Raw genomic sequence first — 26,820 nt, 5'->3', positions numbered from 1 at the left:
ACTATTTTTAATTATCTCATATATAATTTGACTTGGGGAGAGGTGGGGAAAAGGCAAAAATTCAATATTGCAAGGGTTTCTAATGCTGTGTTAAGGGGTGGATATAATAAACCACAGATGCCATATTTATTGATTTCAACAAATTATCTGTTCTGAAAAATTCTAATCGTTAATTTTTAAAATATTTTTCTTTGCTGCGGCAGATATCACACATAAAGAGATTTAAATGATTATATACGTAGCATATTTTTACAGTATCATTTCAGTTTTAGTCATGCATTACATTAAGTTGTATACCTACTATGCTTTTAGGAAAACATATTTGGGAAATTTGTGTTGCTTTCTACTTGAGCACACATACGGCGTGTCAAACTACGGAAAAAATAAAACATTATATCAATTTGATGTATGTTTCTGAAAATCATTTAAGAATGCGCTGAGGGCGGATGAGTAGTTATGTTTCCGTATTTTGTTTTTAAGCTGTTAATGAGGGTGAAAGTGTCTGAAACACGTATTTTCAGAATAATTTTTAGATATGAAACGCAAGGTAAGTATTATTGAAATAACCAAAAGGCCTCGCAATACAAGCATATCTCGGACACCGCTCAAATTTTATAGATGACCCATGCACGACTAGAAGTCTATGCTCCGGTTCTGAGCCTTGCACTCAGAGTCGATGCCGCGCTAGAAGCTCCATCAAAAGTCAAACGTATCATCGAGCCTCAGTAAATAAAATTCGTCCCTGGTTGGGTGCGCCCCTTCAATTCTCTCACTGTTAAAATGAATGTAAGTAAACCCCTGGAATTAATGAGGAAGGATGAGAATACATAATAGCAGGCGATAAAGAGACTTCGAAGAGGACGGGGACTCACCTGGCCGAGCGAACGTGCGCGATGTTAGTCTCGCAAGGTCTCAGATTTACCTGTGGCGCCGAGTGCACGCAATTGTCTTCGCCCGAGTTCGCCGACGTAGACTCAGGGTACGGATAGGGATGGAGAGGAGGTAGGGCAAGGGAGAACTTGCCGCCTAACTATCGCGCCGTTTAAATTAATTAGAATCCTCCGGGAGAGCATAACGGGTCTGGGCACGTTCGGCGGGTTGCCTTCTCGCCGGTGGATAAGGGACCTTCTGCCGAGGTGGTTGCAGGAGTAGCCGGGCGGAATTTGTTCTCGCCGAAATGCGACGAGGTAAATTCTTTGTACTCAGGAAGTGGAGGGATATGACCTATAGATATACATAGTCTGCTGTTTCCCCCCACACCTTACAGCACCTTTTACTGCTGTCGAAGGCAAAACTACTTCGAGAGAAACAGAGAGAAAACTCTTTTGACAGCTACAGGAAAAAAACACAAATCCGGGTTGTGTTGCTTTTGAATGAAACATGGTAACATTTCAAGTGATTTTATCCGCAAAAAGGATGGCTAGTATTAAATGAAGTAAATAATACTGTTCTGTACATTTCGCGATTTTTACTTTATGCCATATTATGTCTTAAAGTTTTGTTTTCTGTCAAATAATATCGTAAGCAATTAAAAAATATTCTTAGGACTATAACTAGAGTCATCATAGCCAAAGATTTGTTAATATGTTGAGCTAGACAAACTTAGGTCCAGTTACAATGCTATTTGTATACGTCTAACTGAAAAAAAATTGTGCGTGTATTTCTGTACGCGCGTGGGAATTTATACCGTTTTTTTGATAAACAAAGTTTAAGTATTTCAATATTAAAAGTTTCAAAAACTTAATAAATAACTTACATAAATTTGCAATATAAAATTATTTTACAGAATTCTCGATATAGAGTTAGTTATAGGTATGTAATGATATAAGCTGAAGTACCCGGTACTGCCAAGGATTTATGCAGTGTAAATAAAATTATTTTTATACATAAGTATTTTTAATACAAAAATTTAAAGTTTTATTTTTGGTATTTTTACTAAAGGGATGGAGGACAGTGGTAGTTTTTTTTCGAAATTAAATGTAGACAAGAATGTTTTATTATTGTGACAGTCTATTGTGTAAATTTCCATTTAGAATTAAAATAATTCACCTGTAAGTGGTTGAAAGGGGGATAAAGTGGTTTTTTGATATCGAAATAGACAGTTATCTTTCTCTTTTTAAGAATTAGATGTAGACGATAATAATCATCTTATTTTGACAGTCATTTGAGTAGTATAAAATAGTATGACCAGGGACTTGGTTTCTTGTGAGGTGCTGGGTTTGGTTGAGGTGCGGGTCCGCCATCTTGAAATGTGAAGTCACGGCAACCATCTTGGATGACCTTTACCTTAAAATTTGTCCTTGACCCTCAAAATTTCCCAAAAATGACACAAATTTTGCCAAAATCCGCCAAACATTTCCGGATAATTGAAAGAAAAAAATCCATTAAAAAATCTCCAAAATTTTGAAAATTAAACATTTCCCGAATTCGCAGAAAAAATTCCTGTTTTAAGAGAAAATTTCTTTTTTTAGTCTTTAAAAATGCCAACGGCCTGAAAAGTTCATAATAAGGCTTAAATTCCGCATCTACAGCCTCCGATAAGCCTATGACGAAATCATTGATTATGACGTCACCGTTGAAATTTACGTCATGGTCGCCATTTTGAAAATCTGTGTTTTTTATCCAATTTTAATAAAAATATTCTCAAATTTATTAAAAGTCGAAAAATTCAAATTACAATAAAATAAAACTTACGTCCTTGGTTTGAACAGGGTGAAGTCAAAATTAAAAAATTACGATAGATCCTTTCTCCACGGAAGCCACTGACCGACTGACATCCCACCACTAATTCCAAGGTATATATCGCCCGCTAGTTTGAACTTATGTCCGCCATCTTTTTTTTTTGTCGGCTGGAGGCCACAATCTTGTTTTCGTCTGCTAGAGAGCATTGATACGCCCCTCGTGCCCAAATTTTATATTATTTTTAATTAATCAAAAAGTCCTTGGAAACTGCTGGGCAAAATATTAAGAAAATATTACCTTAATCACCAGAGGGGGTACGAGACGGTGAACAAGACAAAATTTACACTCCCTGCATACTAGTAACTTGGGAGTTCGTGGATCGTTACAATGAAGAAGGTATTTGATAAATAAATACACAAAATCGGTAGCTTGGTCTATAGGTTTTCCAAGTTTATTATTAAGGAATTTCGTGTTGGCATTATTTATACCTGACAATAAAAATCTCAGTAATTAACAAAATTAAAAGGGGCGCCCCGGCATTATTTAAAACAATTCATATTACAACCAAACAATCAAATGAATACATTAACAAAATTTCAAATATAGCTCCCAACGATTACATATATATATATGAGATTCCTCGATTTTCCAGATTCTTGAATATGACGTCCTTAAAACACTGCTCGCTGGTATCTTTGTTTTAGTTCCTTCTATTTAAGTGAAGGAAAAAAAATATATATATATATCTCATATCACCCGGGTCTTTCCAGGATGACTCCGGACTGCGGGCCAAACTCTTCTAACAAGGGGGGGGGGGGATCAGCTGGAGGTCCCGAAGATCATGCGGGGGCAATTTCTCCCTCCGTAACATCGACCCTGTCTGAAACACAGCCCAAATTCAAAACGAATTAGACCTGCGTCCAGACAGTCATACACAGTTGGCACGAAAGCCAACAACGGGAATTTGGGGGAAAAAAAGGATTACTCACCAAACAGGGTGTGGAAACAGGGCTCGCGAGATGTCTCGCGCCGACATCAGGATGACGCGCACCGAGAATCCGCGTATGCTCGAAGGAAACCAGAATTTTTGGAATTAAATATAAATAAAAAAACTTTAACTACGCATGACTTTTCTAAAAACTACCTCTTCCTGGCTACTGTACAAATGGGATCGCATCCCTTAAGTAACTGACTACCTACATCTTTTGTGCAACCGAAAATCGCCGTTCCCGCGAAAAGCCTCTTTGCACAGAGGACGCCGAGAACACGTGGTCAGTAGCCGAGCTCAGAGAACTAAGTGCCCGCGGTGGCCGACCAGACTTATAATTAAAACGGGCGCTCAAGCCCTAGGAAGGAGGGGGAAGGTTCGGTTCTGAGCCGAAAATTTCCGAAGGAGTCCGAGGCGGGCGTGACAAGAACATGACATGCGCGCTCTCTACCGGACCGAAACAAAAGCAACGAACAATCGACTTCTACAGACCGCGAGAAGAAAGCATAGTGCCTTATGGCACCGCGATGCTGCTTTCTAGCGGCGTAAGGGGGAACTACTTGAGGTGGTGAGCAGACTTGCCACCAGGTGTCATGAGGGTAAGGTCTGCACGCTGGCGACCAGGTCCGCGGTTACATTTTCCTCCGCTAGATGTCGGGGATGTGTCTGTCGGACCAGGGAGAAGGTTTTTGCATCAGGTCATCGTCCCGTCCGGTCACTGCTCCTAGCTTGATTTCTCAGAACTAAAGTGAGGTGGAGAGAGAGGAAGGGGGGCAGAAATAGCCACTAAGGTGGTAACGCAGCTCCACTGGAGACTGCTTCGTGACGAGACATGCTATTCTCAGCAGCCAACCACAAGGTAGCAGCTTGCAGCCCAGGAGCTGCTCAATGCAGTTTTGGTCATGCAGGGAATTAAAATTACAAACTCGGGACATGACTGCAGGCGAGAGAAATCTCAACCGGGCTGACCATGTCCATATTAGCCAGCAAAATATTAGATAGGCCCCCCTGGGAAGGGGCTACGGTCCACTGGCACAAAGTTTAAATCCGTGGCTTACTCCGGCCTAACAAAAAGTAAATCACCCCCATTAACAACCAGATAAATTAAAAAAAAAAGAAATCCCAAAAATTTCAAAATTATAGACCAAAAATTAAAAAAAGGTGACGAAATGCCTAATTTCCGGCACATACTCCCCCGCTTGAATGCGGAGCATATAGGGAAAATAATAAAAAAAAACACTTACACTGCTCAGTAAAACTAGTACCAGGTTCGCCTGTATCCTACTACTTATATTCTAACACCTTTGAGACGAGTCCGCCTCTCAGGCACAACATATCGATAACCCTTAAACAAACTTATAACTAAGTGCTTATTAACTAAGTGGCCACTTAAAACTAATACAGCTTAAAGCTAGCATTCTTATTTCTAGTACCATGGATTTTTAAGACCTCGAGGATTTCTGGCATGCCTAATATTAGAGAGTCCCCTGTGTTAGGGGAAAGAAATCAAACACATTTACTTTAAGTCAGCCTGTGTTTTCTTTAGATGGGAGATGTGCGCTCTAGTCACGAACGCTCCCGAACTGGGGTCAGCTAGGCTAACCGTAACTGGCGTTAAAAATCGCTGTATTTGAAAGGGACCTCTCCAGCGGTACGCCAGCTTGGCGGAAAACTTATCCACTGCCTTGCTGAGTGGGTGTGCCTTACAAAGCACAAAATCGCCTACCCTGTAAGGGTTAGGAGATCGGTTTTCGTTGTATTTCTTTTTTCTGCTCTCATGAGCCAGATTGAGATTTTTACGAGCTCTTCTCCAAATCTCCCTGATGTCTCTCGGATCATCGGGCAATAGGTCATTCAAAGACCAAAGATTTGAAAGAGGGGTATTTGGTCGGTAAGTGAACATGAGTTCGAAAGGAGTACTTTTGTGTCCTTCATGATGTGCATAATTAAAGGCCATTTGCAGCCACACCAAATTCGAATCTCATTTATCCTGCTCCTGCGCATGGTAAGCTATTAAAGCAGACCGGAGATTGCGGTTGAATCTCTCAGCATGCGAGGGCTGTGGATAATAAGGCGAGGTTGTGACGTGCAGAATGCCATGTGAGAAGCACATGTTCTTAAAAATCCTAGCCGTTAACTGGGTTGCATTATCTGACACTACTATAGACGGGACTCCCGACGTCTTGAAGATCTGATTACGTAGCGCAGATACAGTGTTTTCTGCGGTGGCTTTTCGCATGGGTATGAGCCAGACAAATTTTGTGAAGGCGTCGATACACACCAGCAGCATAGTGTTTCCTGTCTTTGAGCGCGGGAAAGGCCCGACAAAGTCTATAAACATCTTTTGCATGGGGCGCTCGGCCACATCTGAAGTTAAATAACCGAAACGAGTGTTCTGCGCTGGCTTACTCAGCGCACAGATTTTGCATAGTTTTACCTGCTCGGTGATGTCCTTGTGCATGCCGTCCCATACGAAATGACGTCGGATAGCCTGAATGGACTTATATATACCGAGGTGTGCGCCCACCGGCGAGGTGTGATAATAATGGAATATCATATTACGTAGATTTTGTGGGAGCACGATTTTGTATGTTTTTGATTGGGGGGTGCGTTTTTGCAACAGCCCCTTAGATATCCTAAAGTATTTTGGCGCCGTTCCTGAACTAAAAAGTTTAATAATACTGGAAATGTGTGGGTCAGCTTCCTGCTGGCTCTGTTAATCCTGAAATGCCAACGGAAACTCTGTCAATAGGGCTTGACATAAGAGTGGCGTTCCTTCGGGCGGAGCCTGAGTTGGATTTTTGAACATGCGCGACAGTGTCTCCGCTACTATGTTCTGTGTGCCACGAATGTGTTGGATTTTGTACTTTAAAGAGGAAATTTTTGCAATCCATCGCCCGAGTTTCCCTAATTGTTTCGGGTGTGCCAAAAGCCAGGCTAATGCCTGATTATCTGTCTCTAAGAGGAATTCCCTGTGTTCTATAAATTGGCGGAATTTGTCGATGCCAAATACCACGGCGAGGCATTCTAATTCGTAGATCGAGGAGGCTTTCCTCTCGGCGTGGGTAAGTGTCCGCGACGCAAACGCAATGGGCTGTCTACAGCCTTCGACTTCCTGTGACAGTACTGCGCCTATAGCCACACTGGACGCATCAGTCTGTAAAATGAAAGGTTTGGTGAAGTCTGCCATGCGGAGTACAGGCGGGGAAGAAATCGCCTGTTTCAGGAAATTAAAAGCTTTTTCTTGTTCCGGACCCCATGTGAAAGGTGTGTTTTTCTTACGCAACGTATTTAGTGGTGCTGCGTGCTCAGCGAAATTAGGAATATATTTAGAGTAAAAATTTGCCATACCAATAAAACGTGAAATACCCTTAGGGTTTGTGGGAGGCGGAAAATCACGAATAGCTTGTGTACGTGAAGGATCAATGGTGACTCCCTTGCTAGAAACCAGGTGTCCTAGAAAAGACAGTTCTTCGACTGTAAACTTAACCTTTTTTGTGTTGACAGTTAACCCCGCTTTACGAAATCTACTTAGGACTTCCTCTAAATGTTTGATGTGTTCTTCAAAAGTTTCTGAATTTACGACGACATCGTCTAGGTAGTTGTACACTGTTTTGAATTTTAGATCTCCTAGTATCTGATTCAGGAGTCGAGTTAGTACTTGGGCTCCCGTGGCAAGTCCGAAAGGTACTACTGTGTATTGGTACAAGTTCCAAGGGACACAGAAGGCTGTAATGGGTTTTGAATCCGCAGTAAGGGGAATTTGGTGGTAAGCAGAATTTAGATCAAACACACTAAAATATTTGGCCTTACTGAACCAATGAAAAGCAGTGTTTAGGTCTGGTAAAGGTATGTTTTGTATCACTATTTTCTCATTAAATTTTCTGTAATCAATTACACATCGTTGTTGATCCTTGCCCTTAGGCACCAGAAAAGCTGGGGAACTGTAGGCGGAGGTCGAGGGTTCGATTACCCCTTTTTCCAAAATCTCCTGAACATGATTGCGCATCGTCTGCATCTTAGGGCCTAAAAATTGATAAGGGTGAGATCTCACTGGTATTTTATCCGCTAACTCAATTTGGTACTCGACTAATTTTGTGCGACCTAATTTACTAGTCAAGACATCTGGAAAAGTACTGCATAATTTATCAATGGCGGCCCGCTGCTGTGTATGAAGGTGCTCGTGTGAAGTGGTGTTACCCTGATCCAAGATGGCTGCCGTTGGCTCGGCCGGAACTGAAACTATTGGTTCAGGGGTCCCACAAGGAATAGGATTACCCATGTTGAATTTGAAAACGAAATTCTTCGCCTGAAGATTAATTATTAGACCTGTCTTGGCAATGAAATCAGACCCGTAGATTAGGTCTGTGGCAAGTTGATCAGACACCAAAAATGGGAAATTCCATGAATATAAATCAATCTTCACCTTGATCACAACTGCTAACGTAATGTTTAAAGGCTGCTCTGAAGCTGTGAAACATTGTAACTTAGTGGTCTCAGTCCTTAGAATTTATTTGCTCTGTTTTAACTTGTTAAACAACTGCCCAGAAATTAGGCTGCGCGCTGATCCCGTATCAATTAGTCCCGGTATAGTGTGTTCGCCAATCGTTGTTACTGCATACGGAATTACTGTAGGAATATTGCCAAAAATTTGGTGGCACTTTCTCTTGCCCTTATTTGTAGGATCAACACACGTTTTACATGAGTACGTGTGCGTTGAATTACCATTTCCCTTATTTTTGTTACTTCTCCTGCTATTGTGCTTTCTTTGTTTATGCTTGTGACGTCGCTTGTTACTCTTATTCCTGGACTCTTTGTTGTTAGGATTATTGTTTTTGTGTAATGGTGTTTCTTGTGTACTGCCATTACTTGGCGCAAGTTGAACTTCCCAATTATAAGAAAATTTTTTAACACTAGAATTTTTCGGTGACCCTAAATAAGGTTGTTCGGGCCATCGCGTTATGCGTTTTTTGGAGTGTCGCCATTTTGTTTGTTGTTTTTGTGGTAACACTGGGACAGGGAATGTCCGTCTCTTTTAAAGAAATTACAATGTGCATTTTGTTGAGATCTCCCTTGTGGCCTTGAAGAGAAAAATGTATTGCCCTGATGTTTCTGTGCTGCATTCTTATACTGCGAATTACTGCGCTCCGTTCCCGCGCTGCTACCTTGTTGACTAGCGAATGTGGCTTGTTTATTTCGCTGAAGATCAGCGTATTCTATGTTTGTGGCGTGTACGCAAAGTTTATCTAGCTCAGCATAATTTTGGGGGCGTGCCTGGAACACTGAGCACGAACGCTCCGCTGGGTTCAAACCGTCTAGAATCGTACTCACGACCTCTCTCTCGGAAACCTTTAGCCTGAGTACCTGGTTGGCTTCGCGTATGTCAGCCACGTAATTTGGCAAGGCTTCATTACGCTGCTGCAGTCGGTTAAACCACTCCAACCGAATGTTTGTGAGTAGCCTACTCGGTATACAAAAATTTAACACGTCTTCATGAAACTCATAGAAAGTGAGGTCATTCTCAATGGCTGCCATGATCCGCTCACTTAAGGGAGCTTGGGAGTATGGGTAAACAATTTCAAAAATTCGTTTGTCGGAAATCCCTCCCTTTTGTCGCAGCTTTAATAAGACTCGAAGGAAATCAATTAGTTTGTGTGCGTCCAGACCCGACGCCTCTGGCAAATCCCTGAGTAGCCTTTCAACAGGATGGGTGATTTTTCCGTAGAAACTGTAGCCAGTTTCTGGGGCTGTCGTGCTCCTCAATACTGAGTCGTGGGGCTGAGCCGCGGCTCCTGCCGGCTGAGGTGAAGGCTGGTGTGACACCGGGTGCGACTGAGTCTGTTCCCGAGTCGCACCCGAGGGACTGACCTGTGGTGGAGTGATCTGGGGCGTTATGAGTGGCGGCTGAAAAATACCAGCACTCGGAAGTGGGGTGGTTTGCCATGAAGGAAACTGTGGTTGAAATTGCGCATAAGGGTTAAAATAGCCCTGAGTAGTCGGATACGGGAAAAACATATTTGTTGGGTATGGTTGCGTCATTTGGTGTGCCAAGGTTGGTAATCCCTGTGAAAATGTCACACTAGTGACGGGGTGGGTTGTCACCTGACCCGTTGTAATGTTTGTCGCCGCTGTCGTCAACTGCACAAGCGGCTCTGAATGAGTAGTAGATACGGGTATCGGTTGATTTGGAAACGACGTTAGTGGCTGAGCGTCAGGGGCTGCGTCTGGTAATCTGCTCGTTTCCGTCTCCTGTCTGTTTACCGTCGCCCGTACTTCTGATTGTCGCGTGTCGGGTTGTTCTACTCCCAGGGGCAAGCTAGGAGCGTCCCCTTCCGGGAAGGCGGGACAATCGATGCCTTAAGCCTGTGCCTCAGCCACATAATGCTGACTGCGTCGTGTGTCTTCCAAAACGGCTGCTCTCGCCGCCAATTTTGTACGGAAACCTGCCGTCTGTTGCAAACATCGTTCTACCTCTTCTATATAAATTCCATGGAGAAGGTCTGCGGAAAGTTGTTTCAGGTTTTGTAGGCGTCAGGTAACATGTTTTAGCCTGACTATATGTCGCTCGACATTGGGTAAATTTTCCTCCACATCTAGGTAACTTACGAAAGCCGAAATATCATAAAACTTGGAACAAGCAAGGTTGAATTCTTCAGTTACATCTAAATCCAAATTCGCTACACTAGTGGGCACGCCATCATGAAGGGCGGCCCTGAGCCTCTTCCTGAGGACTTGGACATTGCCACTGGAGGGCAAATTGCGTATCTGTAACTCATAGGTCAGCTCATCTGACAGCAATAACTCCGGCTTGAACATGCTGCTCGGACGTAAATTACTGCTAATTAAAACAAAAATTTAACACACATGTACGATTCGAACGTACACCATAAATACTCCTCCCTTAACAACTATCTTAATTTTAAATACTTCATAAGGCTTCCTATATTAATATAAAATACCAACTAGCCCCAATGCGCGGGGAGTAAGTCACACTTCCTTGGTGGGGGGGGGGGGTATGTGCCCAAACTTATTTGCGTATAAAGTCGCCGTGCTACTCAAACAACTGCGCGAACGTCCCCTGTCAGCTTGACCTGCACCACCTGTATACGTCCACAAGGGGATTGACCTGCCACTCGCAAGGTCGTCTGCCACGACGGACAGAGGGAGAGGGGTGTGCGGGAGGAACAGGTACGTGTCTTCGCCCTCAGATTACGGGCGTGTCGCTGTCTCGAGCGGGTTGATGGAGGGGGGGGGGGGGAACGCCAGCTGAGGCGAGAGATAAGACACATCTCGCTGCCGGCCCGCTAGCGGACAGGACGCCGCGAGTTTTTGTGCCGCGCGCAGACTAAGTCCTCACGGCACTTTAAATTTCAATCATAACTTTAAAATACAAAAGCAATATAACTACCGGGTGTACCAGCGATCAGTTTACAATGTTAAAAATACAAAATTGGTTTCACAAAAAATTAATTTATTTATTTTATTTTATTTTATTTTATTTTAGGTATGCCTACTTTATTTAGGTATGCCTATAGACCAAATCATGCTCTGCTACTATTTGAAACGCCCCTCGTGCCCCTCGTGCGCCGATCGTAACAGTATTAAAAGATTAGGTTTTTGTGATTTAAAACATTTTTTTGTTACAAATGCTAATTAATTTTACTGGTGTTAGTTGCATTTCAGTTGAAACGCCCCTCGTGCCCAATTTTTATATTATTTTTAATTAATCAAAAAGTCCTTGGAAACTGCTGGGCAAAATATTAAGAAAATTTTAAGTTAATCACCAGAGGGGGCACTAGACAGTGAAGAAGACAAAATTTACCCTCCCTGCGCACTAGTAACTTGGGGAGTTCATGGATCGTAACAATGAAGAAGGTATTTGATAAATAAATACACAAAATCGGTACCTTGGTCTATAGGTTTTCCTAGTTTATTATTAAGGAATTTCGTGTTGGCATTATTTATACCTGACAATAAAAATCTCAGTAATTAACAAAATTAAAAGGGGCGCCCCGGCATTATTTAAAACAATTCATATTACAACCAAACAATCAAATGAATACATTAACAAAATTTCAAATATAGCTCCCAACGATTACATATATATATGAGATTCCTCGATTTTCCAGATTCTTGAATATGACGTCCTTAAAACACTGCTCGCTGGTATCTTTGTTTTAGTTCCTTCTATTTAAGTGAAGGAAAAATATATATATATCTCATATCACCCGGGTCTTTCCAGGATGACTCCGGACTGAGGGCCAAACTCTTCTAACAAGGGGGGGGGGGGATCAGCTGGAGGTCCCGAAGATCATGCGGGGGCAATTTCTCCCTCCGTAACTTCGACCCTGTCTGAAACACAGCCCAAATTCAAAACGAATTAGACCTGCGTCCAGACAGTCATACACAGTTGGCACGAAAGCCAACAACGGGAATTTGGGGGAAAAAAAGGATTACTCACCAAACAGGGTGTGGAAACAGGGCTCGCGAGATGTCTCGCGCCGACATCAGGATGACGCGCACCGAGAATCCACGGATGCGCGAAGGAAACCAGAATTTTTGGAAATAAATATAAATAAAAAAACTTTAACTACGCATGAATTTCTAAAAACTACCTCTGCCTGGCTAATGTACAAATGGGATCACATCCCTTAAGTAACTGACTACCTACATCTTTTGTGCAACCGAAAATCGCTGTTCCCGCGAAAAGCCTCTTAGCGCAGAGGACGCCGAGAACACGTGGTCAGTAGCCGAGCTCAGAGAACTAAGTGCCCGCGGTGGCGGACCAGACTTCTAATTAAAACGGGCGCTCAAGCCCTAGGAAGGAGGGGGAAGGTTCGGTTCTAAGCCGAAAATTTCCGAAGGAGTCCGAGGCGGAAGTGACAAGAACACGACATGCGCGCTCTCTACCGGACCGAAACAAAAGCAACGAACAATCGACTTCTACAGACCGCGAGAAGAAAGCATAGTGCCTTATGGCACCGCGACGCTGCTTTCTAGCGGTGTAAGGGGGAACTACTTGAGGTGGTGAGCAGACTTGCCACCAGGTGTCATGAGGGTAAGCTCTGCGCGCTGGCGACTAGGCCCGCGGTTACATTTTCCTCCGCTAGATGTCGGGGATGTGTCTGTCGGACCAGGGAGAAGGTTTTTGCATCAGGTCATCGTCCCGTCCGGTCACTGCTCCTAGCTTGATTTCTCAGAACTAAAGTGAGGTGGAGAGAGAGTAAGGGGGGCAGAAATAGCCACTAAGGTGGGAACGCAGCTCCACTGGAGACTGCTTCGTGACGAGACATGCTATTCTCAGCAGCCAACCACAAGGTAGCAGCTTGCAGCCCAGGAGCTGCTCAATGCAGTTTTGGTCATGCAGGGAATTAAAATTACAAACTCGGGACGTGACTGCAGGCGAGAGAAATCTCAACCGGGCTGACCATGTCCACATTAGCCAGCAAAATATCAGATAGGCTCCCCTGGGAAGGGGCTTCGGTCCACTGGCACAAAGTTTAAATCCGTGGCTTACACCGGCCTAACAAAAAGTTAATCACCCCCATTAACAACCAGATAAATTAAAAAAATAAGAAATCCCAAAATTTTAAAATTATAGAACAAAAATTAAAAAAGGTGACGAAATGCCTAATTTCCGGCACAGCATTACCACCATGTTAATTTAATATTTGTCCGCTAGTGCAATATTAAATTATTATTACTGAGGTGCCCTTTGACTTGAAATTTGGGCGCCATCTTGGAAATAACGCAATTATTTCGCTATAATTTCGGGGGAAATTCCAAAATGCATTTATTTGCAAAATTCATGAATTTGCATTTAAATACTGATTGATTTTATTAGTTTCTGTCCTTGGTTCGATCCTTGAACGATGCAAATATTTTAATTTTATGTAAAATAAACGTATTTATTTAATCATGTTCAAATTCTAAAAGCAGTTTAAATTTCTCTACAATCACACCTCCATAAGCCGAGAAGGACGCCATTTTGGAAGTTTGTATTTATTTACTTAGAAATTCGGGAATATTCCCAAATTCATAAATAAAAATATATTTTTTTTTTACAATTATGATTAGTGCGATAGATTAATGTCCTTGGTTACATACTCTGCGAGTAATATTGATAACTATAGCTAAAAATAATCATATATTTTGTTTCCCTTTACCATTTGTGAAGTTAACAATTCATTCACTCTATAAAAATCATCACTAGACAAAATACCTGTCTAAAGAATTAAAAACGTAGCCGCTATGCCTAACATGAAAGTATAATTTTTCGATCATTAAGATAAATTCCGACAAGTTCACGTAAAATGCTATACGAATATGACTAGTGCATACGAACCACGAGAGCAGGTCATGAACAATTTCAGTCGTATAGACCAGACATTTACGAACCTCATGACCATTTTCGTCAATAGCTAATATAACATATTTCAGCCAGCAAAGACAAAGTCTTCGAACTGTCGGACATTAAGTATCGAAAAAATTAATAACAAGCATTTAAACCAACGGATCACGTTTTTACGCTTACAAGAGGACCAAAAATTATGATTTTTTTTTTATCAAGACAAATAGGTTTTTGACTGGTAAATACACAGCACATACAGAAGACGCGGAATGAACACACCATACACACGGAATGAACATACTGTATACACAGTACTTACAGGAAAATAAATGAACACACAGTACACACACAGAAAACGGAATGAACACACAGATCACAAGGAATGAACCCACAGTAGACATTGAACATGCTGTAGTTTGAAATCATAATTCGTGAAATAACAAAAATCACTTTTAAAATCTTCAAAATAATTTTTATGATCATTTTTTAACATGCAAGTAAATGTCATTATTGTATGTAGCTATCTTCTCTCAGTTCAATGAGTTGAAAAATACTTCTTCAATGTGCAATGTATGTAGAAGTCTTAACCTATCAAAAGATATGTTAGTATTTTCCCAGGATGAGTAATTATTCTCTTCTGCTGCCATCTTCCATGGATGTTTATTATAAATATTTTAATATCACTTTTGTTCCAGCGATCATCGTAAGTTTTACCACAATATTTAATTTTATTACGACGTTTCCATTGTTTCGGATCTGAGCTTCATTACAGTCTTCGATCATGCATGTTTTCTGTGCTTCAGCCCAGTCTTCGATCACGTCACCAGCTTCAGAGTAAATGTCGACATTTCCATAATGGCAGCATCTTCACCTGAATAACTGTAAGAACTCGGAATCGTTGATCTTGAAGCTTCTTTATCGTATAAAATCTTCCCTCTTTTAGTTTCGAACATTATTTCAAATTATGAAGAATATACTGTGTTCCTCGTTATTTCTGACAATATTTTGATGGTTTTCTCCAAGTTCTTTTAATAATTAGAAGATTCTTAACTTTCGGAAGTGTATCTGTAGTTTAATAAAATTATTAACAAAATTATGTTTGTAAAAAAATTGTTTTATTTTTGAACGTGTCATTTTTTATTTGAATTATTGATCAAGTATCGGACCAATACAATTGAATCAATTATTATATGAACAAGTGAATTTTTGATGAATTTTGGAATTTTCCCCAAATTTCTAGCTGAATAAATTACTAATTACCAAGACGGCGCCTAAATTTCAAGATGATGGGCGTCACAGTAATAAATTATTACAGCACTCTAGCAGGTAAAAAAAAAATTAACATGCTGGTAGTTCAATCTAGCACATCAAAAACGATGGTTCCTTCCAGCAGAATAAAAAATATGGTTGATATGACGTCATACTAGCTGGCTATATGTTTACCTTGGCATTAGGGGTGGAAAGTCAGTATGCCTGCGGCTTCCAGGGAGGAAATGTCTATCGTATTTTTTTTTTAACTCACTGTGTTTGAGCCAAGGATGCAATTGCGTGTTTAAGTAATATTTTATCAGCATTTTTTTAGTTTAATTTTTTTTAATTTAAATTTTTTTTTCATATTTTTTACCACAAAGATTACATATTTTTAAGAAGGCAGCCGTAACGAAAAATGCAACGACCTAGAATCCATGATGGAGTCCGTAACTAACGTGCCACTATTATGTCATACATGTCCAAGATGACGGACGTAACCATATGTGCAATGTTTTAAAAATGCAAGATGGTGCAATGATGTTTTAAAATAATATTTATTAAACTTTTATTTAATAATTTGTTATGAATTTTTAAATTTTTTCCTATTTTCGAGCATAAAAATTACAGATTTTCAGGATCGTGGACGTAACGGAAATTGCAACGCCGACATCATAATCCAAGATGGCAAAAAGTGCATTTTAATTGTCAGTGTGTGGGTTAGACCATCTATTCGCTAAGAAATTGAAGCATTTTTTATGAATTTCAAAGCTGATGGCATTTTTAAGGAATAAAATTGGAAATGTTTTATCGAAACGGGAATTTTCCCGTGAAATCGGGAACTTTTTGGGAATTTTGAGTCTTTTGAGTTATTTTGAGTCATTTGTTAGTCATTTTAAGTAATTTTTTATTCGTTTTTGACTCCGAAATGGCCACTGTGAGGTCATAGAGGTCTGTCATTGAACCAATTCACAATCCACAGTCAGAAGCCAGGCGCCGGAGCCCCATAGCTATATACACTACTGATTTGAGAGGTAACCATAATATTATACGAAGAAGTTATTAAGGTAAGTGCTTTCAAGAATCTGTGCCGAGTGTTTAATACCTGATTGTTACTCTAAAAAAATGAGTTTTAGCTATTTTCACTATTTCATTTTGAGAACGAAATACTGAAACTGAACTTTCGCTCCACCCTCTGCGTATTATTAAATTATTTTCGTAAACACACACCAATCAAATATCATAACTAATTTTTAAATCTTGTCTTATCTATTTTGAAGTAACCTGTTCAAATTTTTCAGATACAATGTCGCATCATCAACTATCTACGCATATAGGCATAGGTTGTTGGTGTAAGGTGAACAAGGGAGTGTAACACCGGTTAGAGCGCACCCCAGCCATCACTCACGGCTGGCACCTGTAATGCCTACAAAGACGTGACACGTGGTACAAAGCCAAGGGTTTCCGAGCGGTCGGATCACCTAGCTCATCCCCAAGGGGTTACAAGTTTGACTCCCGGAAAAGCCTCGCATGGATGAAAGGTTTGGATAACGTATCCATGGGTCTGTGTTTTTTCTCGTTGTACTCCAGAGAATTACTTATATTAACTTTTCTTGCCGTTTAACCCTTTGAAACACATACCTTGAAAAAGACTTGGTATTACTTTTGAAGTATTCATCCATTAGCTGTGTTAGTACCCGACTCGTCATATGTTGATGTTAAGTTTATTAACTCGGTTTTTATCCCACAACAAACGGATTTTTTTTAAGTTATTCATACAATTTATCTGATTTTGAAAAACTTCCCAATCTACTTTTTTTCTCCCCTTAAATAAGAAATTTTGCATACCTTAAGTTGAAACTAAGTGGAATTTTTATCCACAAATGATTACTCAAAACTATCCCTATTTTTTCGATATTTAAAAAGAAAATAACACCCTAACCAGTTTTCTTTTTTTCAAAACAGAACTTTTTATAATACTTTATAAGTGTTTGCAAACAAAATTTTGCTTATTCGTGATGAAATTTTTCACACATCTGGTTATAAATTAAAAAAATAAATACGTCTGCATCTGGTTTTAAAAAAAATTATTCCCGTTCTCCTGAACAAAGTATGATTATATTCTACGCGAAGCCCGGCCAACATACAGTGCAGATCGATTCGCCTGGCGACAGCTGACGATTCACTTCCTCTTTAGAAGAAAAAAAATCCCTTCGCCGTGACTCGCTATTTTCCTCCCAGTCTCTCTTACCCAAAACCCTCGTCCCCCTTCCACTCTGCTGGCCCGAAACCCTTTTCAGTGACATCCCCCTGGCTGGCAGACTTTCTAGCTGGCAGACTCCCTAGCCGGACGATCCGAGTCCATAGGGGTAACTTGTGTCGGGCGGAAAGGGGAGATGATGTTGAATTATTCAAGGAGATGACGGGACAGCCGGTGAAGACCGGCTCGCTTAATAGCAGGACCGGCCGGGTCAGACACAGGGGCTTTAACGCGTACATTGCTGACCAGGGCTCTGACGCCCCACCGTGACTTGGGGAGAGGGTGTAGTTTTCATCTGATTAACCCGGGAGGAGATGGCGCCCCCGTTGCCTTCGACGAGATTGCGCGCGAACGACGGGCGCTAACGAAGCCGCGGTCGTAAAGCGCGCTGTGAAATGCACGCGCGGAGAGAGCCTCCGCCGATTATGTCATATTTTTACGCCCGCACGTGCTCGGGTATTCTTACTTTCTTGCTCAAGTAAAAGTACCATCGAAAGTGTTTCTTTGTAACTGCATGGATAAACAACCATCTTTTTGGGCGAGTTTGTTACTCTATTATGTGTAATTTCTTTAAATTTGCATGCATAATTTATTTCGCAGTTTCCCGTTTATTTTAATTACCGCGTTATTAATTTCATGCATACGTCAATAAAAATAAAGTAATGGGTGAGCGCTGTTTTTTTTTCCTGAATGTTTTATAACTTTTATTTATGTATATGTAATATTTCGAATATTTGATTATTTGTAACTCAGTCGAGTCTTTGATACAGAACCTATTTTGAATAGAGATAGATCATATTATGTAATAACACATACGCTCTTAATAAATACAAAATTTCACCACGTAATGAAAAAAAAATGGTTTTAGCATATTTAGAAGTTATTGAAAATATACTTCTTAAATAATGTACTCGCATTTAACGCTTGCGTTACTTTGGAACGTGGCCGTGGAGGAGGGAAAGAATGAGAGGGATAGACGTTGAGTGATTGCTCGATGGCGCGATACACGAATATTGCTCGATGGCGCGGGTTTACTTATTTCGGTTACTGATATCAGTAACAGCGTTTGATTTCATATACATTCAAATTCTTTTGTAAATGTTTACATGCTTTTGCATACTTTTCCCTAATTTCGCATACTTTAGCAACTCGTAATTCGTTCGCAACTCTAAACTCTCAACTCTGAGGTTGGATCCCGTGTTATCGTTAAATTGTGACAATATATTGAGACATTTTCATTAGGTTTATTTAAAATATTTTTAACTATCAGAAACCCAGTGATTCATCCCTACATTTCATTGAATAAATGGACAAACAATAGTAAGATTCTACTCCCAACGCATGATTACAAGTGTTTCAAATATTAGAGTACTCTACAAATTTCCTATCCCTCCTGTTTGAAGTTGCATTTCTGCGCGTGTGGCAGCCACGCACACGTGCGTGTTTTAGAATTTAAAACGAAGAAGACAATCTACACAATTTATTATATTGCCATGATAATATACACCAAATATACACACATGTACTCGGTATACACACATAGGAAACGTTCATTATCATCGGGGGAACAGTACATCAATTGGTAAACAATACATTACTTAGTAAACACACCTACTAAGTACACATAAGTACATAAAGTTGTACGCTTGGTTTAGCTGGCGACTAGCACAATAAATTGCTTTAAATTGTCTACATGAATTTAAAATTATTATTGCCATCTATTGACGTTAGCCGCAACTTACCGAGTCCATTGACAATGGAATGTTTTAAGTTTATGGAATTTATACTTTACCATCCGTATTTATAACATCATTCCATTATTCATATTATTTTTCTTATATAAATTATTTGCATGTAAAATTAAAGTTAAGTTTTTTACGTGAAATAGGTGTAATTTCTAACGTGCGCACACAAGTTACACGCACCAATCTTTATAAAAAATATATCTCTAATTAGAATAAAGTTTGGGGGAAATTATTTAAAATTAAATATATACATATAAATCTGCCAACACTTTTAAGCAATCATCTTAAAGTGCTTAGTTAAAAGTTAAAAATGGTTTATGGTTGGTTTATGAAAAAAGTAACATATTATTTTAGCCTTTCGAGAAAAATCTAAGTTATTTGATATGGATAGCGAATATGCAAAATTTACAATAACTTTAAGGTTAAGGGAATAAACCAGATTTGTTTTATAATTAAAAATTTATATAAATAAATTTTCTTTACTCAAATATAAGAAAAATTGCATCAAGTACATGCATCAAGAGTTCCGTCATGTGTACTTCTAATATTTTTATAAATTCAACAGCAAAAGTCGTGAAAAAGTGTTAACTTTAATTGTAAACAATTAGCAACATTTTTTTAGCTATTCAAGCAAAATTAAATATCGCAGGCTTTCGCGGCCATTGTCTGGAGTTGCTTGGCTTTTGGGTTTTAGCCGCGCCGAAGAAGAAGATGTCACCACAGTTTCTGTCGAAGTTTCAGTCGCCCTGCTGTAGGTAGATATTTTATTTCTTTATTATAATTTCAAGAGATGGTTATTTATTGTAAAGAAAAAATTTGCAGGTATTTTGTGTTGGTAATTATAAATCTTTAATATTAAACTTGAAAATTCTATTGACCAGATGTTTGAAGGAAATACTGCGTGCTGAAATTGTTTCTCTATCGTTATGAGAGAAATATGAACTGATATAATTACAAGGTGTGATAAAATCATAGGCTCTGCACGCAACCATTTATTATCAAGTCAAGAGCGACCGGCTCTCAATTCTGTCTCCGACCATACCTTGCCTTCAACACAAGGGAGCAGACACACACACACACACAATATGGAGCAGTGACACAGGTTATTCTAATAGCTTAATGCTTAATCGAATCTTGGGAAAATAAATAAAAATTTTCATTTCTTGCTTTTACTTATACTTGAATAAATAGGTATTTTATTTTATTTATTTACCAATTTACGAAACCCTCAAATTTTTACTACTTTTAAATATGAGAAACAGATGACTTATTGAATTTTATCGCGTGTTGGAATCGTGTAAAATTGCAAAATGCATCATGGCGCGTTGAAAGTGATCGGCGTGCTAGCTGCAAAAACAAATATTTAGTAATCGGAATTTTAGTGAAATATGCGTGAATATGATATGTATTATGGGTAATATACTTAGCTTTTACATCGTTATATCAGCTAAAGAAAATGTTACAAAGGCCTAGGAAAGAATTGAAGCGCTGTTACTCTACATGCTAACGAAAAAATCCCTAGTTTTCTCATAAAGTTTTTGTACATGTTCTGACTATTTATAGTAAACCCACATATAATGATAGCGTCCGGTTAATTGTAAATTAAAAGCATGAGAAAACCACATTTGTATTTGTCAGGATTGAAATCCTATAGCACAATGTAAAGTAGAGAAAACACGAAGATTTAGTTACATTGTGTGTCCACTCTGTACTAGGTATGTAATTTATGCTAGTCATTTACGGGCTCGTGGCGAACACCTGCTTCCTATTAACAACTCTTCCCAAGAGATCGAGAGTTGCCATATAACCTCGCGATGCATAGGAAATTGCATTGTAAAATAGGTTCGGCATCTTAAACACATGACACTTGACACTTAGGTGTTCAAAAAAAATTTTAAAAGGTTTCTTGAAAGCAATTCCTGTTATCATTTTTACTCGCTTATGTTAAACTTATTTCGTTTATTTGTGAGACAGGATATATTTTAAAGAATATAAAAAATTTTTTTGTGTAGTGCTGCAGACAATATTGTTGTTAATATTTATGGATATATCATATTGTATTGTTCCTTTACAAATCTCACATATATAAACAGATCAAACATTATTTTTGTATTTAATATTCACTTCAATTTCAAATTTTATTATATTTGGAAGTATATCAATCTAGAGTCTTATTTATGCACAAATTATATCATATTTAAATTAATTTAATTAAAATTAAAAACATTAAATTATGTTAACAAAATCAAGGTTTTAATGTATAAGTACACTAGTAGGTACTATTTCATGAACATTTCTTTAACTTTTTACTTACGTTAATTTAAATCAAGTGAGCTGACTCACATCAAGCAGTATTAAATAAAGTCTTAAATGAATACTAGAAAATAATTTCAAGGATCAAATATGCAATATTCAATAATTTTTGTCACTTAAAATACAATATTATGTGCGTATAATTTTGTTGAGTAAAGAAAATTTTAGATATATTTATAATGTAAGGCAAAGCATAGTACTTGGTTAAAATAAAAAGTTTTAAAATAAATAAGTATCTACAAAAAATGAAAAAAAAAAATATTTGTATATCTTAGTATATGAAGTTAAAAGCTATAAAGTAAAAGAGTAGAACTACTAATGAACATATATTTTACAAGGCGATTACAAAAAAGAATGTCCATAACATAAACTCTGTCTCAGTTGATGCTCATTTTGAAGCACAATCAAAAAAGGAAGCTCATTTGGAAGCACATTAAACAATAGAAACTAAATTGAAAGCACATTTGACAAAAAGGTATATGTAATACACAAATTCAATTTTAGTTACATATAAGATTTAAAAAAAAAAATTTCAATCAGAAGATAACATATTTTAATAATTTCATACAAATGCAGGTAAAACAAGTCATTATTTATGTAGCCAGCATTTCTCGTTTCTTTGAATATGAAGGCTACTTCGTTGAAGTTCGAATAGTTTCCTCCACTAATCGATGTCATCGGTAGTGACATTAGATCTTTCAATGATGTATATAATTAATTTTCTTCTGCTATGTCATCTTCCTGGAATGCTTGTTATTAATAACTTTAAGATCACTATCGCCCCTGTGATCATTGTAAGCTTGAACAGAATAATTAATTTTATCATGTCGTTTTCATCGTTTTGGTCTCAGGGCTTCATCACAGTCTTCGATCATGACTGCTTTAGATTCTTCATTACAGTGTTTGGTCTTGTCACCAGCTTCAGAGTCACTGTCGCCATCATCGTCGAAGTCAGCATATATATTTACCTGGCTTAGTGTAAGGATTATAAATCGTCGACGTCGAAGTTTATTCATCGTCCACGGGCTTCCTTTTTTATTGTCCATTATTTGTCTAAGTACGGAGTACATATTTACTTGAATATATTCTTATTTTTCATGGTAATTACGCTTCCCTTATCTTCAGTCTTCCATAAAGCATCAACTTACTTAAATATACGTTCTTTGACGAGATCTGGAGAGAGACGAACATTATCACTTTCAAAATAAGAAACATTTTTGTCTTCTTAAGAATAGTAACTACATCTTGTCCTGTATCTTGTAAGTTGGCTCTGCTTTACAAGTTCTGCCGGGTCTTTCTAAGCTCTCTCTCGCTTAAACGACTTGCTACACTGAACACAGCTTATCATTTTGCGTGGTGGGTTTTTAACCCAGTTATTCTTCTCGTGATGTCTAGCATTCTTTATCAGGACAAATTCCTTGATGCAGTAACTACAGCGGTGTCCTTTCGATACATCTGCAGGTATCGAACCAGGATCTATCTTAGCTTCTGCGACTAATGCCAGTTGCAAACTGAGATTTTTTATTAGAAGCATTTACTTGAATACGAAATTGAGTAATCCATCCGCGAGAGTTATTTACAATTTCGAAAGACTCTTGGCCAAGTAGTTCTGCTTTTAACAATAGATGTCGGTACATGTTGCGTGAAGGGTACATATCATTTATTTTTCATGTAAATGCTCACTCACAATCGTAAGAGAAGGAGGCTTCGCAAGACATAAAGGAGAAGGAAGTTCATCTTGCTTGATAATATTTCTCTACTGTCTCAGGACATTGTAATCGATTCAGTAATGACTCCTTCATTTGATGTGTAGTGCAGACAGTCGCTGATTTTTTGTGGGATGCTGGATGTTCTCTCAATATCGCAAGAGAAGAAGGATTTCGCTAGAAATCAAGGAGAAGGAAGCTCATCTTGAATGATAGTGTTTCTCAGCTGTCTCAAGGCATAGTAATGAGTTTTATTATTGTTGGAATACTAACTGATTAAAATATTGTAAGTGCTTATTTAGTAACAATAATCCGCAATTCATATAAAATTCTGAAGAAAATTTGCATTTATTATCTCGGGAAAGAAAACCGTACAGATATTTTTTCTGAGAAAAAAACAGAAGCATACGGATAAATCCAACAAAATATGTCTATGAATAATCTAGCGCAAAAGAAAAAAAATCATTATACTACTGACAAGTTGCGTCAGGAGCACACAGAGAAAACCAATCAAATTCTCGCTAAATATAACTCTATGAATACATTTAGATGCATGCTTGCATATTTAATATAATAATATGCATTTTAAAGCTTAATACATTAAATGAAAATTAATATTAATAACATATTTTTAAGCATAATATTGTCGCGGTCTGAAAATTTCATTACTTTTTTTTCTTAAATTTTATTTTACTTTTGTTTCTCGTTAGGTTATCGTGTTGGTGTACGTGCGCGTTTCCAGGCTCGGCCGGTTGATTTCGACACACGGGTAGTGAAATATAGGTTGCTGCGACATTAGTTTACAGGCAACGCGGGCTTTTGCGAGGCTGCGTGGTTAGCTAATTCTCGCGGGTCGCTGGCCAGGGCCCGCTGAGAGGTTGCCACACGCCGTTCCAGAAAAACCCGCTGTGTAACGTCGATTTTGTTTGTCTCTGTCATTTTCAGCTTCGTGTACTCGTTTCGAGGACTCTGTCCTGATTAGTGTTGCCATCTGGCGTCCGACTTTGGAAACGTAGACAGAAATAATCGAACAGCGCAGGAGGGGGAGGGAGAGCTCGCTCGCGCCTGCGCAGAAGGATTTGTCGACTCCGCTTGTTTTGCTTTTCCTTGCGGGAGGGGGGGACAGCCATTTTCCCTGTGGCTAAGTTTTCCCGGTGTTCGTGTTTTGTTTTTTTTCCGGAGTGGCCCAGTTTTGTAGTTAAAACCTCCTTCCAGGGAGAGGCCGAGGCTTTTTGCCTGGGGACCTCTCTGGAAGCCGGGTCCACGTCGGTTTGAAACAAATTTTCTTCGCCTCAAGTCAGAGGGTAAGTGGTTGGCCATGGCTCGTCCGCCACGATCATTTCTCGGGCGTTCTTCGTCCCGATTCTAAATTCAATGTTGTAATTTAAAGTAACGTAGTTTTAGTCTGATCTTTTATTTTTTTTTAATGTGATTTAAAGACAAACAGGTGCTACCAGGTTGGTGCGAGCAGATATGTGCTGCGTTGTAGCACAATTAATATGAGTGGGTGCTAATGGCTAGAGGGCAGCCATGTTGTGTAGTATAGCGTGCTGTGTACGCTAACGTAATTAAAATCATTGTAACTAGATCTTTAATCTCTTTGTTAAATTATCTATTAATAATTAATTTGTTTAATGATTGTTCTCAGCAAGGTGGTCTAATCAATAAAATCAGTGCTTGAATGGATTAATAATGTTTCTTTTCAGTGCATAAATAGTTCTCTACACTCCCTGTATGGGGAGAAGACTTGATCCCTGGTACCTCGACTCTGCCTAACTACCCCCCCCCCCCCCCAAATGTTATAGGTTATTTATTGTTTTGTGTATAGGTGTACGCGGGATGTCTGACGGAGTCCCGTCACAAGTGGTGTGAGGCTTCGGGTAGTCTCTTGTAGGGTTGTTTGTGCATTATTTTTTTTTTCCTTCTCTTTTTCTTTCAAATTTAATCATGTTTTATTCCAGAGCAGTGGAAGCAGTGTCGTGTGGAAGCACGCAGCAAATGTGTTGCGTTTTGCTGCTCCACGTATTTTTAGTTTTAACTTTACGGTTGTTTTGTTTAAATTTTATGAATAAAAAGTTTTTGGTTTAGTTAAGTTAGTCACTCAGTCAGTCAGTCAGTCATGATTTTTTTTTTGTGCAGGTCACCTATTAGGTTTTATTAAGTTTTAATTACGTAAAATTTTTTCCGGTTTAATGATTATTTAATTAATTTTTTTTTTAATTATATCTCCATTAATTTTTTTTTATGAAACTAAGAGTTTGTGTGCAGTTTTGATTTAGGAACGATGTTAAAACTTGTGTTAAGTAATGTTGTAGACAGTGCTTGTTGCGGGCGAGGAAAGTCATGTGTCGTGGAGCGGTGAGGGGCGCGACTCTCAGCTGTGCGCTGACCTTGAGCGGCGGACGGCCTGGCGCGGTCCGGCTCGGCACGGCGCGGCAAGGCTCGTTCCGGCCCGGTGTTTACCGGCCGGCTGGACGTCAGACAGATAAGAGTTTCACAGTTATTTTTTTTTTTTTAATGATTTGGTTTTTGTGCGTTATTAGTAATGTTGAGAGTAATAATTTTAAAGTATTTATTTATTTGTCATTATAATTATTTTTGTTTTAATAATAATTATTTTTTTTTTATTTGAATTTCAAAATTGTAGGAGGTACACAGTAGAATGGATTAGCTATGAGAAAAGTGTGAGGTTTGTTTATTTGTGTATGTTAAGGGAATGAACTCCAGGGGAACAGTAAGGTATAATTTGTGTTGTCTTGGAGATAAAAGAATTGTTGTTATTGTCCAGTCAGTGGAGCTGAGCTGGGACAATTTGAGGTGTCCCTGCGAGAGTAGGGATTGCAGCGCAGACCCATAGGAGATGGGCTGGCTACTGGTTAAGGGTCGGGAGAACCCTAAGATGTTAGTAGTTTGGGGCAGGAGTTCCCCATGGTAGTACCGGAAGTGGCTATCCCGTATGGGATAAGGGTAACACTTCAAGAAATTTTATTGGTGGGGTTAGAGTCCCCTGGGTAGTGGGCCTATAGGAGATAGGCACTACAGCGAAATTTTTTGGTTGCTCTGGAGGTAAATTCCCTGGGTTCAGTTAAGGAATTGTTCTTAAAGTTAGGAAGTAGGGAAATGTGAATCATTGTTGGAGAGTGAGCTAGTGTACCTGCCTACGTATTAAATTGAATTTTAATGAATTAATTTATCAGAAAGTTTATTGTGTTAATGAAAATGGAAGTGAGTTTATTTATTTATTTTTAATTTTTTTTGAGTAAAGTATTTTAAGCAATAAAGTTAAATAATAGAGTGAGTGGGGACAGTTATGATTGAGCATTTTTGAATTTATTTTGTTTATCTTACTTGGAAAGTAATGTTTTAATTTATTCTCTCAACCTAATTAAAATTTAAATAAGTTGTTTTTTATTTAGTGTCCCTTATACATTTGTTGACACAAGTAATAAAGTATTTTTATTTATTTACAATTTTATTTTAATTACACGAAAATTTGTATTTAGCTTTGTGATAAAGAGAAAACTTTT

The sequence above is a fragment of the Bacillus rossius genome, chromosome 14, assembly GCF_032445375.1.
Source record: "Bacillus rossius redtenbacheri isolate Brsri chromosome 14, Brsri_v3, whole genome shotgun sequence".
NCBI lineage: Eukaryota > Metazoa > Arthropoda > Insecta > Phasmatodea > Bacillidae > Bacillus > Bacillus rossius.
This window is presented reverse-complemented; position numbering follows the sequence as displayed.